Source organism: Coptis chinensis, chromosome 5 (genome assembly GCF_015680905.1).
Source record: "Coptis chinensis isolate HL-2020 chromosome 5, ASM1568090v1, whole genome shotgun sequence".
NCBI classification, from domain to species: Eukaryota; Viridiplantae; Streptophyta; class Magnoliopsida; order Ranunculales; family Ranunculaceae; genus Coptis; species Coptis chinensis.
The window spans coordinates 45,095,616-45,110,797 of NC_141460.1; the positions used below are offsets into that span (position 1 = coordinate 45,095,616).

Here is a 15,182-nt window from a genome sequence, read left to right on the forward strand (position 1 = left end):
AGAGGGAAATGTGCTTCATTGGAGTACATGGAAAAGGGAGAAGAAGATTAAGTCATCTTCTGAAACATACTATAGAAGATGGGTAGAGAGATAAAAAGACGAGGTCCTAATTTGGAAGAGGGTAAAATAGTATTAACATTACAGAGGAACAAAAGCATGGTAGGAAGTTCACATTTGTTTGCTGACATCAGCAAGTGGGTCTGATGTCCTGTTTTGGTACAAAACATGGGTCAACAATTTCAACGCCCTATTGTGGTATATCTGCTAATTTGGTGTCCGATTCATGTATTTGCCGAAGGAGATTTCTATTCGGAATTATTTTACTTACTTGTGATCTATGTATATACCCATCCTGCAATATCTTAATAACTTCGATAAGCAGCACCATTAAGAATTATAAATTTAAAACAGTTGTAGGCACTGTTGAGATGTGTTATTTGGTGGGTCTGTTTGTTGTTGAACTATGTTTATTTTTACAACCATATTTTCTTGGCGACAGGCTTCCTGTTTTGCCTCTTATGTTGGTGTTCACATATTGTGCAATTGGTGTCATGTACTCTTGGTTATGGCAATTAAAATGAATCATGAAATCTCAGTAGCCACTAGCCACCATGTCTACTGCCATGCTCTAGAGAAGTTGTATTTGGAGTTCAAGCTCATATATATCTAATGATTCCAATTAATCAACTGAAGATTGAGGAATGAAAATATCCAGATCTGTTGCTTCTTGGTAAATAACAATATTCCTTATAGAACAGTAGATGTAGAAAGTGACTTGTAGCAGATATGTGGTTCAATTCCCACGTACTAATGTGCACTACTAGTGTTCATCCCAAAATCAGTTCTGCTGGTGACAAAAAAGAGAGTGTGGGAAGCTTTTCTCATCTATCAGAGCCAGGTTTCAATCCAGGGACCTGTGGGTTATGGGCCCACCATGCTTCCGCTGGGCCATTCTGATTATTGGGCTAAACTACACTTGGATCCCCTCTCAGTGTAGTGTTTATAAGATCTTTGGAGATGCTGATGCGAAGTGCCCCAAATAAAAGGGAGATACTAAAATGGTTAGTAAGAAGCCTAAACCCCCAAAGCAGGAAAATTAGTTCAAATGGAAAGTACAACGGAGATGGACTCCTACGAAATATACAAATGCTCAAGGAGAATCTAGTTCTCTAAGAGATGAAGAAGGTGTAATCCTATCCTCCCAGTCGATGAGTCTACTATTGAGACCAGGGACTTAGACCAATCTGAAAGAGCTACACCCTCAAATAGTATCGTAGTGCATGAAGGTTCACTTTAGGATGTAGTCTCTTTGCCCAGACATGGTATATATAGTCATAAATGGAGATATAGTTCTTGGTTGTCTGATGACAACAATTACTACACCAGTAGTATTTACAACTACTGAGTTGGACCCCTTACCTACCAGTGACAGAGAACCAGGGGTTACTACCATTCAGCTTAATACGTCACCCCTTCCCTTGATGCCCCGTGGATTCTGTGGAAGAACCAATTGCTCCCCGATTAATCGAAGTTGTTGGTGACACCAAGGGGAATTTACCATGCAAGGGAATGCTTATTTTGTTGCTGATGAGGATGGTCTCGATTCCTTGGGGGATGAACAAGATGTTGCAGAACATATCTTCTTCAAAGATAAACAGGGCATTATTGAAGCTGGTGATGGTCATATGACATACACTCCACCTTTTAAAGCCAAGGTGGCGACACGACATCAGTAAGTACTCCACTTACTGAACATGTATATAAAACTGGTTCTGTCCCTGTGAAACATGATTCTAACAAACCAAGTAAGAAGAAGAAAAGAGGAAGGCCCAAGGGGGCAAGAGCAAAAACAACTCTTGTTTTTAATGAGTGCATTAATTTGCGTTCGGAATGTGAGAGGCATTAATATCCCTCCCAAGCTTTAGAAGTAAATAAAGTTGGACTACAACTCAAAATTGCTCTTTTCTCTTTGTTGGAAATGAAAGTTCGACGAGATCATTTTGATTATATTAGGAGCATTTGTTTTCCTTACTGGAGTAGGTTGTGGTTATGCTGGGACATCACCCTACTACAAAAAGACACATATACCATGGTAGGTATGAATTTATATACCACTGTTTTTGTAATAACAGTGACTAATATTAGTATATGATAAGTGCCCAAAAAGTGCATTTTAACCCTCGATTATACCTCTTGTTTAGCAATCTTAGTGGACTAACAGTGCTTGTAAGTCATGTTTTATGATTCTACAGGTGAAAAAGAGAGTTTAGCAGAATATTAGAGAAAAAGGGGGTGAAACGGAGCAATTCAGAGCATTAAGGATCACATGGGAAGCCCGTGGACAATCATGGAGAAGGCCAAGGAATTGAAGCTATTAAATATGCGACTTGGACCTATTTTAAAGCATATTTGGAAGCCCAAGGCAAAAGGATTCGTTGCTTGGACCAAAGCCCACAAAAGAGGAAAGAAGGATGGAGCAAAAGAGGAAAAATAGACTCTCGCGTCTGGGCCGCAAGGATCGTGCGTCAAGACGCGACGCTCGCGTGTGAGACGCAAGGATCATGCATCCAGACGTATGAACCGACACTGTAGCCACTTTTTTCACAGTTTTGGAAATAAAGTTGAACTCTCAAAGAAGTTGATTTGTATTAGGAAACAAACCACGGTTTGGGATGTTTCTAGAACTCATTGTAACCCCTATAAATAGAGGACTTAAGTGCCTCATGAAACTCTCCAATTCATTTACATTCTTGTCTCCAGAACTTGAGGCAGAGAGAGAATAATAATAAAGGATTCAGTTTTCACTAGTCGAGTCTTAATAAATTAGTCTTTCTAGTCTTATGTTCTTCGACTCTTCTTTTTCTCGTTCTTCGTGTTCTTCCTTCTTCAGGGAAGGCTAATCTTCTCCTTCAAGGGAGAAGATGAAGCCGGTGCCTAGGGTATGATTCTTCTTGTTCATGGTGTTCTCCAATCAGGTTAGTTTTTTATGTTTTTAGTTATTAGTTCGATTGCCCACACCAGGGGATGGAAGTATAGAATAGGGTTTATATTTTGCAATATTAATATCACGCTAGTGTTCTTTACTTTTTTTCTAGTAGTGTAGTTCTTTAGAGTTAGGGAAGTATTCTTTGCGTTGCCCTAGAAGGCGTAGCTCAGGGAGTGGCTGCCTAGGGGAAGTATTCTTTGTGTTTGCCTTAAGTGGTGATTCATTGAATGGCTGCCCTATTAGGAAGTACTCCTTGATGTTGCTCTCGGTAATACATTGAATGGCTGCCCGAGCTTACATAAAAGGAAAGAAGATATTAATAGCATAAACATAAGAACAACATTAAGTAGAGTTATTCGTTAATGATGTTTCTTCCAAGAGGGCATCGGCACGCGCTCGATTGCCTAATTGTAGTGTACTTGTGAGAATAACCATGAAACGAAGGTAGCGGTGGATTTTAATATCTTGAGTTCCCTTTCCTATAAATTCTCAATAGTTTAGTTAGTTTAGTTTAGTTTAACATTAGAATCTACAATCTCTACAATCATTGTTTTAATCCTCTCAAACCCCCTTTCCAGTCCTGTCCTTCATATAACATACACTTAAAAGTGGAACGATGTCCTACTCATCCTTTACTCATTTAGGGGTAATTAGGATTTGATACGCTTCTATTTTGTTCAACGACCATCATCCATCTACACATCCCATATACAATCTCAACACACAAAAGGAGCACGTGTCAAATGGCACCGCTGCCGTTTTAAGTTGTTTATGTTTAACGTTTTATTTCAAGGTTAGAACTTTGGATCTTGAAGTAATTTTAGGCACAACATCCATCCTTTTGAGAAAGAGAGAAGCTTGAAGGACATCTCAAAGACAAGATCTACCATCCAGGTTAGTCGAATCTTCATTCTTTTTATTTCATTTTTAGTTTAGTTGCTTCGTAGTTTAGTTTTATTACTTTCTAGTATAATTGCATTTAGGACCTTTTCAACAAATGAAGTTGCAAGCTAACACAGTGAAACATCAAACTTTAGTGTTTCTTGTCTTAATCTTGACAAATGGACTATCGACTGTGGTGCATGGTATTTAAGCAATCCAAGTGATTCACCATAACCCTAGAAGAGACAGCTTTAGACAACGGGCGAGATACTAGCTGCAAAGCCCAACCCAGTTGAAGGAAAGTAGTTTTCTATTTTTTTTTAAATAAAAAAAATTAGTATAATTGCATTTTTAATATAATTTAGAATAGTTGCATATTAGTTTAATTACATTCAAGCATAGTAGGATAGTTTTTCGTCATTTTCGCATAGCATTTTCTAGTGTATGCCCCGTCATCCATATCATCGTCCGGTAAGAATACAACAGTGGACAAGGTTTAACAACCGACTCACAAGAATACTAAACGAGATTGATACAATTTCTGCACGCAATGATGGAGGTCTTATGGACCCAAATAATCCTGAAACTATCCCACCCATGCAAGCACAACAGAGGAAGAAATTGAGTGATTTCTATTCTCCAATCATTGGAGACCCACCCAGCAGTATTGTTTTTCCAGAGACAGAAGCTAACCAGTTTGAACTTAGAGCATCAGTAATCTCTATGCTTCCAAAGTTCAATGGTTCAGACAATGTTCAACCTTATGTTCACATGAACAAATTTCTATCAGTCCTCAAAACTTTCAAAAACCAGAATATCAGGGATGAGAGTATCAAGTTAATTCTTTTTCCACTCTCACTCGAAGGTAAAGCATCTGAATGGTTAACTGCATAGCCGATAAATTCAATCAACAACTGGGAGAAGTTGAGAACAAAGTTTATGAACAAGTTCTACCCACCCCAGAAGACAGATGCCATACAACAAGTCATCAGCAATTTCAAAGGGAAGGTGACTGAATAATATCATCAAAGCTGGGAGAAATTCAATAATCTGCTAGTCTCATGTCCACATCATGGCTATGATAAGAGCACACTGGCTCATTTTTTCTTTCGAGGACTTTCTACTATGAACAAGCAGATGATTTAGTCGATGCATCAAGGTAAGTTTACATCATTGGATGGAGAGGAAGCCTACAACTTTTTAAAGAATTTAGCTGAAGACACTCAACAATGGAGTACTAGCAACGAGGACGTAGCTAGAGTGGAAGGGGTGCCAAAGCAATTTGGTAACCAAATTCCTAAAGACCCAAATCAAGCGATGTTATCAATTATGGAAAGCCTATCAACAAGACTTGAAACAATGAACAAGAAGTTTGATCAGTTCTCCATGAATCCTCCAAAAGAAAACAATTTCCAAGTTAAACCTCAGCCATCCAAACCTTGTTATGTCATTTGTGAGCTATGTTCTGATGAAGGCCACACCACTGACGAGCGTTCGTACTATCTGGATACTAATGTAGATGCATGTAGTATCAACTCTTTAGGAAGAAAAAATAAGTTCAATCAGAGACAGAATTATTGGAAGACACAAAATACAAATCAGAGGAATTTTCCTCCAGGTTTCCAGAATCAGTCTAATCAATTCCAGAATAACCAATATCAGTTCCAAGACCACCAACAACCATACAGAAATCAACAGTCAGACCAGAACCAGTAATACCAAGCCAACACAAACAGAGAGTAAGTACCAGATCTTATGAGTGGATACATTGCCCCTATGCCTCAGTCGAGCAAAGCAATTATCCTACATCTGGAAGAAGTTATCACCACCATTGTCAATAAGCTAAAACAGATAAATCAAAGAAACCAGAAGTTAGAGAATAACTTTAGTTTCATTCAAAGCTAGATAGGGTAAATCGCTACCGCCTTGACGGAAAAATCGAAAGGAGCATTACCAAGCCAGTTGGAGCCAAATCCGAAAAGAAGAGGTGTCTTGTAGGTAGATAACCTGGAGATTACTCAATCGAATGACTAAGTTAATATTGTCACCACTCTGAGGTCAGGCAAGAAAGTTGATAACAAGATTGTCTATAAACCAGAAAAAAATTCTGCGGAGCCTAAAGTAACTTATGTTCCCACCATCCCACCCAGTTCTAACATTCTAGATATATCTAGTGTTGTGCCACCCGCTGAAGTAACTGTTGAAAGAGAAGCTGAAGGAACTACTGTGGAAGTAAGTAAAAAAGAAGCCATCACGAGTGATTCCACCTGTCACTCCACTATTTGTTACCAAGCCAACCGAAGCTGAAAGAAGAGAACCGATATTGAAGAATCTGCCAGCACCGTTTCCTTTGAAACTAGTGAATACCAAAAAGGATGACCAGTACAAGGAGATTTGCGATGTATTTTAGAATTTACAGATTAATATCCCATTTTTGACCGCCATCAAGCAAGTTCCCTCATATGCCAAGTTTGTGAAAGATCTAGTGAAGAAGAAGACCAACATTCCAAAAGAAGCTTTTATCACTCAAAGATGTTCATCGTACCTACATAATCTAGCGGTTGTGAAACTAAAAGATCCTGGAAGTCCAGCTGTTACATGCAGAATTGGAGATTCTTTGGAGGAGCAAGCTTTATTAGATTTGGGTGCCATTGTAAATCTCCACCATATTTCATTTACGAGAAGTTAGGATTAAAGGATCTAAAACCGACTGATGTTACTTTATAGTTGGCATATAGATTAGTGAAGATACCTAGAGGAATCATTGAAGACGTCATAGTCAAGATCGAAGATTTCTATTATCCAGTTGATTTCATAGTACTCGACACAGAACCTACATCTGGTAGGCAGATACCAATCATTCTAGGCAGACCATTCTTGGCCACTACAAATACACTCATTAACTGTCAAAACAGTAACATGATGTTATCCTTTGGTAATATGAGAGTCGAGACCAATATTTTCCATATGTTACAGCAACCACAGGAGGTGTATGCTATGAACGAGGTATGCATGATTGAAGCGTTAGCACAGGATTATCTAACTCATTCATATCTTGTTGACGAGTTATTGAAAGCTCTGACAAACTCAGACTATGAGGAACTTAGTGTCCAGGCAATTAATGTGATTTTGGATTCATCACCTGTCATGGATGATAGCAAGTTAAAGAAAAGTTTGAATCACTTATGCCTGATGGACCATCTAAAGAGCTTAAGAAGGAGCCGCCTAAGCTAGAATTGAAGCGTTTATCATCTACACTCAAGTATATTTTCTTGGCAGATTTGGGAACCCACCCAGTAGTCATTACATCATATTTGACTGAGGAGCAAGAATCCAGGTTAGTAGCACTTTTAAAGGAATATAAGATAGCTATAGATTGGACAAATGATGATATCAAGGGGATCAACCCTATGATAGTTCAATATAGGATTTATTTGGAAGAGGATTCCAAGACTTCTAAGCAACCACAAAGGAGGCTTAATCCGAAGATGAATGAAGTAGTTCGAGAAGAGGTCATCAAACTCCTTGACAACGGTATTATCTACCTTATTTCTGATAGTCAATGGGTTAGTCCAGTTCAAGTTGTGCTGAGAATGAGAACAATGATTTGATTCCAACCAGGATTCAGACTGGATGGAGAGTTTGCATCGATTACAGGAAGCTGAATAGCGCATCGAGGAAAGATCATTTTCCATTGCCTTTCATAGATCGGATCTTAGAAAGATTACCTGGACAAGCTTACTACTGCTTTCTTGATGGTTACTCAGGATATTATCAGATCCATATTCACCCTGAGGACCAAGAGAATACCACATTCACATGTCTGTTCGGAACATTCGCCTATCGTCGTATGCCTTTTGGTCTATGCAATGCACCGACCACTTTTCAGCGATGTATGATGAGTATTTTGGACGACATGGTGGAGAAATACATGGATGATTTTTCACATTTTGGATCATCTTTTGAGGATTGCCTTCACCATCTCTCTTTAGTCCTTAAACGTTGTTGTGATACCAACTTAGTTTTGAACTGGGAAAAATGTCACTTCATGGTAAAGAAAAGGATAGTGTTGGGTCACCAAGTTTCAAAGGAAGGAATTCCAGTAGATCGAGCGAAGATTGATATTATAAAGGATCTACCGAAGATGAGAACTATCAAAGATATCCGTGGCTTCCTAGGTCACGTGGGATTCTACCGTCGATTTATCAAAGATTTCAGCAGAATAGCAAGACCGCTGTCACATCTATTAGGGAAAGATGTTGTCTTTGATTTTGATAACTCATGTGTCAAAGCTTTTATGAAGTTAAAGGAAGCACTCACTTCCAATCATTTGTGCACCCGATTGGAGCCAGCCATTTGAGATCATGTATGATGCATCTGATTATGCTATAGGAGTCGTTCTAGGACAAAGAGACAAGAAAGTGTTGTACGCAATCTATTATGGTAGCAAGGCTCTAAATGGAGCTCAGATTAATTATTCTACCACTGAGAAGGAGCTCTTAGCCGTCGTCTATTCTCTTGACAAATTTCGTCAATATCTGATAGGTTCAAAGGTAATAGTCTATACTGACCATGCTGCCTTGCGTCATTTACTTGCTAAGCAGGATGCCAAGCCTAGGTTGATCCGATAGATACTACTTTTACAAGAATTTAATTTGGAGATATGTGATAAGAAAGGAACAGAGAATATCATTGCTGATCACCTTTCTAGATGGCTAGTGGAGAATGCAGAAGACAACTTACAAATTTGTGAGACTTTTCCTAATGAACAGTTGTTCAATATATCAGAAATACCATGGTAAGGCCACATTGCAAATTATCTTGTGACCGACAAGGTACCATCGTATTGGAGCAAGCAAGAAAAAGATTTATTCTACTCAAAGGCATGATATTATTTTTAGGATGATCCATACTTATTCAAGAAGTGTTCGGATCAAATTATTCGAAGATGCATCCCAGAATCGGAACAGGAATCCATTCTATCATTCTGTCACGATCAGTCTTGCGGAGGACACTTTGGCCGCAGGCGTCATCGCGAACAAAGGTATTACAAGCTGGATTCTATTAACCTACTCTTTTTAAAAATGCAAATGTTTATTGCAAAGCATGTTCGAGATGCCTATTTTTTGGTAAGACCTTGAAAAGGTTCGAGTGGCCTCAACAACCGATCCTTATCTCAGAAATCTTTGATGTATGGGGTATAGATTTCATGGGACCATTTCTGCCTTCTTTTGGTTACACCTATATTCTACTGGCTGTGGACTATGTTTTAAAGTGGATTAAAGCAGTTCCTACAAAGACCACCGATCATAAAATTGTCGTGGAGTTTCTAAATAAGAACATTCTACCAAGATTTAGAGCACCGGGAGCCATCATCAGTGATAACGGTTCTCACTTCTATAATTGTATATTTGGAAATGTTATGGCAAAGTATGGAGTAATCCACAAGCTAGCTTTACCATATCATCCTCAGACTAATGGTTAAGCAGAAGTTTCGAATAGGGAAGTTTCGAACAGTTAATTTTTCTAGGATAGACTAGTCTCTTAGACTCCAAGATGCACTATGGGCATACAAAACAACATTCAAAACACCCATAGGGATGTCACCCTATCGCTTGGTATATGGAAAGGCGTGTCATCTACCTGTTGAGTTAGAACATAAAGCCTATTGGGCAGTGAAAAAGATGAATTTCAGCCTAGATCAAGCAGGAGAAAGGAGGAAGCTTCAGATTAGTAAATTAGAAGAATTGAGAAGTGATGCTTATGATAAGTCAAGGATTTACAAAGATAAGACTAAAGCATTATATGACAGAAGAATTTTGAAGAGAGAATTTGAACCTGGACAGAAGGTTCTGGTCTACAACTCTCATCTAGATATTTTCCTTGGAAAGTTGAGATCTAGATGGACGGGACCGTTTAATGTAAGACATGTCACACCTTTTGGAGCTATTAAAGTAGAAGACATAAAGAGAATGACTCGTTTCAAAGTCAAAGCTCATCGACTGAAGCCTTTTTTGGAGTTACCTACTGGAGACGTGGAGGCCGTTTTTCTCAAGGATCCGGTTTATCATACCACTGTTGAAGTGGAAAATTTGGGTAAGTTGCTTACACACCTTAAAGATTACATTCTATGTCTTGTTGAACCTGTTACTCTATCTAGTTTAAGTTTTTTGCATGAGGAAGCCAAGCATCGTAAGCTTGACTCTTTAGGATCTCATTAGTATAAGTGTACCAATAGCCTGACCCTTATATTTTCATAACTTTATCCTTTACTGAGAGGAGTTGCAAGCGTTGGATTCAAAGTCTCATAACTCTAGTAGACCGAGTATAAAATGTCTATAGGAAGTAAGCATGTTGTTAAGAGATCAGTTTTGAGATGGAAACCCAAGTGTTCACCACCTATTAGTTTGTGGGATTTACTCCCCGTTGACCTTCAAAGGAAGATTATTTCTATCGCTCGTGTAGGGTTCAGTAAAAGTTCATTTGCGTATAAGAGGAGAGTGCATAAGCTAGGTTGGTGTAAGAATTGCCATTATGAAACTTGTCCTAGGTTACAACCATTAAGAGAAAATTGTAAGGTATACTTTTGTCAATCACCTGCTGAGAGAGATCGGAAGAATCCCTACAAAGTGAAACCAAGTGGGTGGGAATACTAGTCTTGAGGATCTGACTATAAATGACTCAAAAGTCTTGAGAATCTGACTTTAAAAAACTCACATTACGTCTTGGGAATCTGACGTAAAAAGACTGATAAGAGCCTAAAACTGTAGTTTTAACCCTTTAACAATAATACTTTTAGACCAATTATGCGAGTAATAAATAAGAGTTAATGCTGATTATGTGCTTTTATGTATTTCAGGCATTTGAGTCAATTATGTGCAGAAATGTGTCACTTTGGTGAGATAAAGGAGCAAGGATTGGTTGCTAAGAAGTTCTGTGATTAAAGGCCAAGATTCAAGAAGAAAAAGCCTTTTTAAAGCCCGGTCAAAGCTGAAAAGTCAAAGTCAACGCGGGCAGAAACAGCGCACAAAAGTTACCAGAACTTCCAAAGACTGTATCATTGGACTCAGACCTTGAATTGGGTTTACCTTATGTCAAAACGACCGGCTCGGAAAGAGCTTTCCAATGGTCTAAGCCTTAACCCAATCAAAGGAGCAAAAGTGGACGAAAAGCCTGTTGAAATCAAATCCAGTTGAAAAGGGCTCTGTAGACTGAAGAAATTGGGCTTTGGGCTCGATTTTCCGGCCCAAAACATGGCTCCTCAGCCCATGCACGAAAATGTGGATCTGTCTCCTCCATTTAAACCCACAAGACTTAACTTTTAAGTAGCTAATTAGTTTAGGTTAGAAAACCCCATTGTTTTAGATCTAATTTTAGGTTAGCCATTGGAGAATAATTTTAGATCTAGTTTTTACATTCCATTAATTAGTTTTAGAACAAAGTAGATAATTATTTAGAATCAGATTTTAGTTTTATAATAAAGTATTAGTTCTTCATTTCAATTGAGATTATTGATTCAATTCTTAGTTATATTTAGTTGTTTTAAATTCATAATTAGTTTGTCTTCAATGATAATTAGTATTCAAAATCTTAGTGCTAATTTAGTTTCAATTCTTATTTAATTCAATCAAAATCATTACTATTGTTGTTCGAATTAGATTTATAAGTTATTCAATCATATCAATAATGGGTTGTTCTATGAGTTCTTGTTTGAGAAGTGATAGTGTAATGATTCTCGGCTAAACCTCCATTAGAGAGGTTTGAGGAAGCCTTGATGAAAACTTGATTTTGTTAGCTTAGAAATCGTCGTGATAATCTATTCAATTCTAGAAGTAATTAGTTCACCATGAGAATGAGTTTGATTGCTTCACATTCTAGTTATTATTTGGTAGAGATTGCCATGAATAGTTAGGGATTAGATTTACCAATTGTTATGAGATAGCATTTCAATTTGGATTGCGGCACTTCTTTGTTAGTTGATTAAGTCGAGTTAAGGTGGAATCAATCCCCCCTAATTCCTTATCATAGTATCAATTTAGTATTTCCGTCATTTCGTTATTCGCATATTGATTAGTAGTTTCCCATCGTAGTATAAAATCCCATCATTACTCTCATTGACTTTGAGTGACCGATAATCTTAGTTAACGCTAATTCTAAAGAATTAGGAGTGGAACGAATCTTCTATTCCCCCTATATTGCTATAGAATCGAGAGTAGAAAACTTTGATAACTTAGCATGAAAATAGTTTTAGTTTTACTTGCGTTTAAGTTTCATCGTTTATGCGTAGGTAAAACTATCGTTTTACCCTTTATCAAAGACCTAAAAAATAATAATAATAATAAATAAATAAAAAATAATACTGATACATGATTATGAAGATTAATTTTGATTTGAACTAATTGTATTTGATTTTCTCTATTTTGTGAGCTTAACCTTTATATGACAGGGAAAGATCAAAATATTGATATTCAGCATCAATGGTAATATCCTACCTTTTTCTCATCCATTTCATTTACTTTGTTATACATTAAGGTCAATGCATGCATAAGTAGGAGGAGGGTGTACTTGAGAAATGAATTTCGAAAATTAGTTTTCAAAAACAATTTTTGTTTCTATATTAGTAGCATGAGAAAAATGAATTTTAAAGATGAGTCTGGGATATAGATTCTATACTGCTTAGTGTTGAGTTTGATAGATAGTTGATATTATTGATTTCATTACTGCTTAGACTATTTATTATGCTCAGACATAATTCTTGATGATAGAATTCTTTATCAAGGCACCACTATAGTACTTGGTCAGTTTTGTGTACGTTTGTTAGAAGAGAGATTTAATCCCTAGTAAACTGGAAGCAGATTTTTTAGACTTAGCCCGTGAGACTTGAGCTTTATACCCATTCTTTGGAGAGTTCTTACAAAAAATCCGAGTCTTAGTGACTCAACATCTTTCTGTTCTTTATATCGTTGTAATATAGTCTCATTATTCGTTGATTTAATCGAAGTGACATCAACTGGGGAGATAGCCATTAGGTCTTGTAGTCTATTCGAAATAGAGTATCATACTGATAAGTCAAGTAGTGAACCCATTCAGCCTTTATCCCACCTAATAAGACCATCATGTTAAACTCTTTTGAGCCTTACAATAAGCCATTTTCTTTCATAAAACCCTTTACCCTTTACCCAACTCCAGATAAGGAGTATAGCCAAAATGTTTATCAGTCATACTCATATTTTTCTGAGAATACGAAGGGCACAAGGAGGAAGAAAGAGCACAAAAGGAAGATTACAAGGAAATATCAGAGAGTTACAATGAAGACCATCATTCTGTTCTAAGTGAAAGAAGCTAGTGGAAAACAAGCATATCCAGTACTAATCAAGGATATACCACTGAGCTAAAAAAAATATATATATATATATATATATATAAGTTGAACAGAATGGATGGAAAAGCCAAGACAAAGGAAGAATTTTCTCTACAATAGAAAATTTGAAGAAATATTCCAAAGAAAGAAGCAAAACCCTTAGTGTTTTCAGAAACAACCTTTAAATCCTTTTTACATTTCCTTCATAATTCCCAAGCCAAGTTACAACCCATGACTTATCACTACAGTATGGTACGAAGTCTAGAATAGGTGAAAGGATGCTAAAGTGAAGGACCTGACACTTCATAGTGATTGACATTCTTTTCATGAGACTACTTTCATTCAGAAGTCCATTTTTCAAGGTAGTATGTGGGATGTTCGTATTTATTTTCCCCACATACATGAGGTAAAATAGTAGACCATCTTTTGAGAGATTCTTTTATGAGGGTATGACCAGTGAAGATTGAAAGTTGAGATTATCTACCTATGGTAAACTAGGGATTCTGTTTCTTAGATAGGAGAGTATAGGAGATTGACTGAGTACACACATAAGCCTTAATTGAGAATTTTGTCAATTTTTACTATTTCCCATCATAATCTATGAGTCTTTGCAGCAATGTAGTTAGCAATGGAGACCGTCTGTTGGAGTCAACACTAAGTAGGTAAGGAATTTTCTCTCTGAAAAATACTATCATTCTTAAACATGTTATTGATTAACTTTGTGGGTATATCACCTTAAAACCCTCACGAGACTATAACTCATCCTTTTTGGGGAACTTAAAGGTTTAAAGCCTTGTTGCATATGGTAAATGCAATTGCGATGCATGCAAAAGTGAGTTAGGATTTTAATTTTGTTATTAAGATGTGATTTTGATTACTTATCTCTTTTATCTTATTTGCTAATAGACTAGCAAAAGGCTAGTTGGGGGTTGTGATAAGTACCCAAAAAGTGCATTTTAACCCTCGATTATACCTCTTATTTAGCCATCTTAATGGACTAACAGTGCTTGTAAGTCATGTTTTATGATTCTATAGGTGAAAAAGAGAGTTTTATAGAATATTAGAGAAAAGGGGGTAAAATAAAGCAATTCAGAGCATTAAGGATCACATGGGAAGCTCGTGGACAATCATGCAGAAAGTCAAGGAATTGAAGCTATTAAAGATGCGATTTGGACCTATTTTAAAGCCTATTTAGAAGCCCAAGGCAAAAAGATTCGTTACTTGGACCAAAGCCCGCAAAAAAAGAAAAAATGATAGAGCAAAAGAGGAAAAATAGACTCTCACGTCTAGGACGCAAGGATTATGCGTCCACACGCGACGTTCGCGTGTGAGATGCAAGGATCGTGCGTCCAGACGCATGAACCGACACTGTAGCCACTTCTTTCACAGTTTTGGAAACTAAGTTGAACTCTCAAAGAAGTTTATTTGTATTAGGAAACAAACCACGGTTTGGGATGTTTCTAGAACTCATTGTAACCCCTATAAATAGAAGACCTAAGTGCCTCATGAAACTCGCCAATTCATTTACATTCTTGTCTCTAAAACTTGAGGAAGAGAGAGAATAATAATAAAGGATTAGGTTTTCACTAGTCAAGCCTTAATAAATTAGTCTTTCTAGTCTTATGTTCTTCGACTCTTCTTCTTCTCGTTCGTCGTGTTCTTCCTTTTTCATGGAAGGCTAATCTTCTCCTTTATGGGAGAAGATGAAGACGGTGCTTAAGGTATGATTATTCTGGTTTATGGTTTTCTCTAATCAGGTTAGGTTTTTATGTTTTTAGTTATTAGTTCCCTTGCCCACACCAGGGGATGGAAGTATAGAATAGGGTTTATGTTTTGTAATATTAATATCATGCTAGTGTTCTTTACTTTTCTTCTAGTAGTGTAGTTCTTTAGAGTTAGGGAAGTATTCTTTGTGTTGCCCTAGAAGGGGTAGCTCATGGAGTGGCTGCCTAG

The 15,182-nt window shown here is 37.2% G+C and overlaps 1 pseudogene; it reads left to right on the top strand.

Moving 5' to 3' along the window:
• Positions 1-1,559: 1,559 nt before the first annotated feature.
• LOC147497631 (dolichyl pyrophosphate Glc1Man9GlcNAc2 alpha-1,3-glucosyltransferase-like) overlaps positions 1,560-15,182 on the top strand; it is a 36,480-nt pseudogene continuing 22,857 nt past the window's right edge.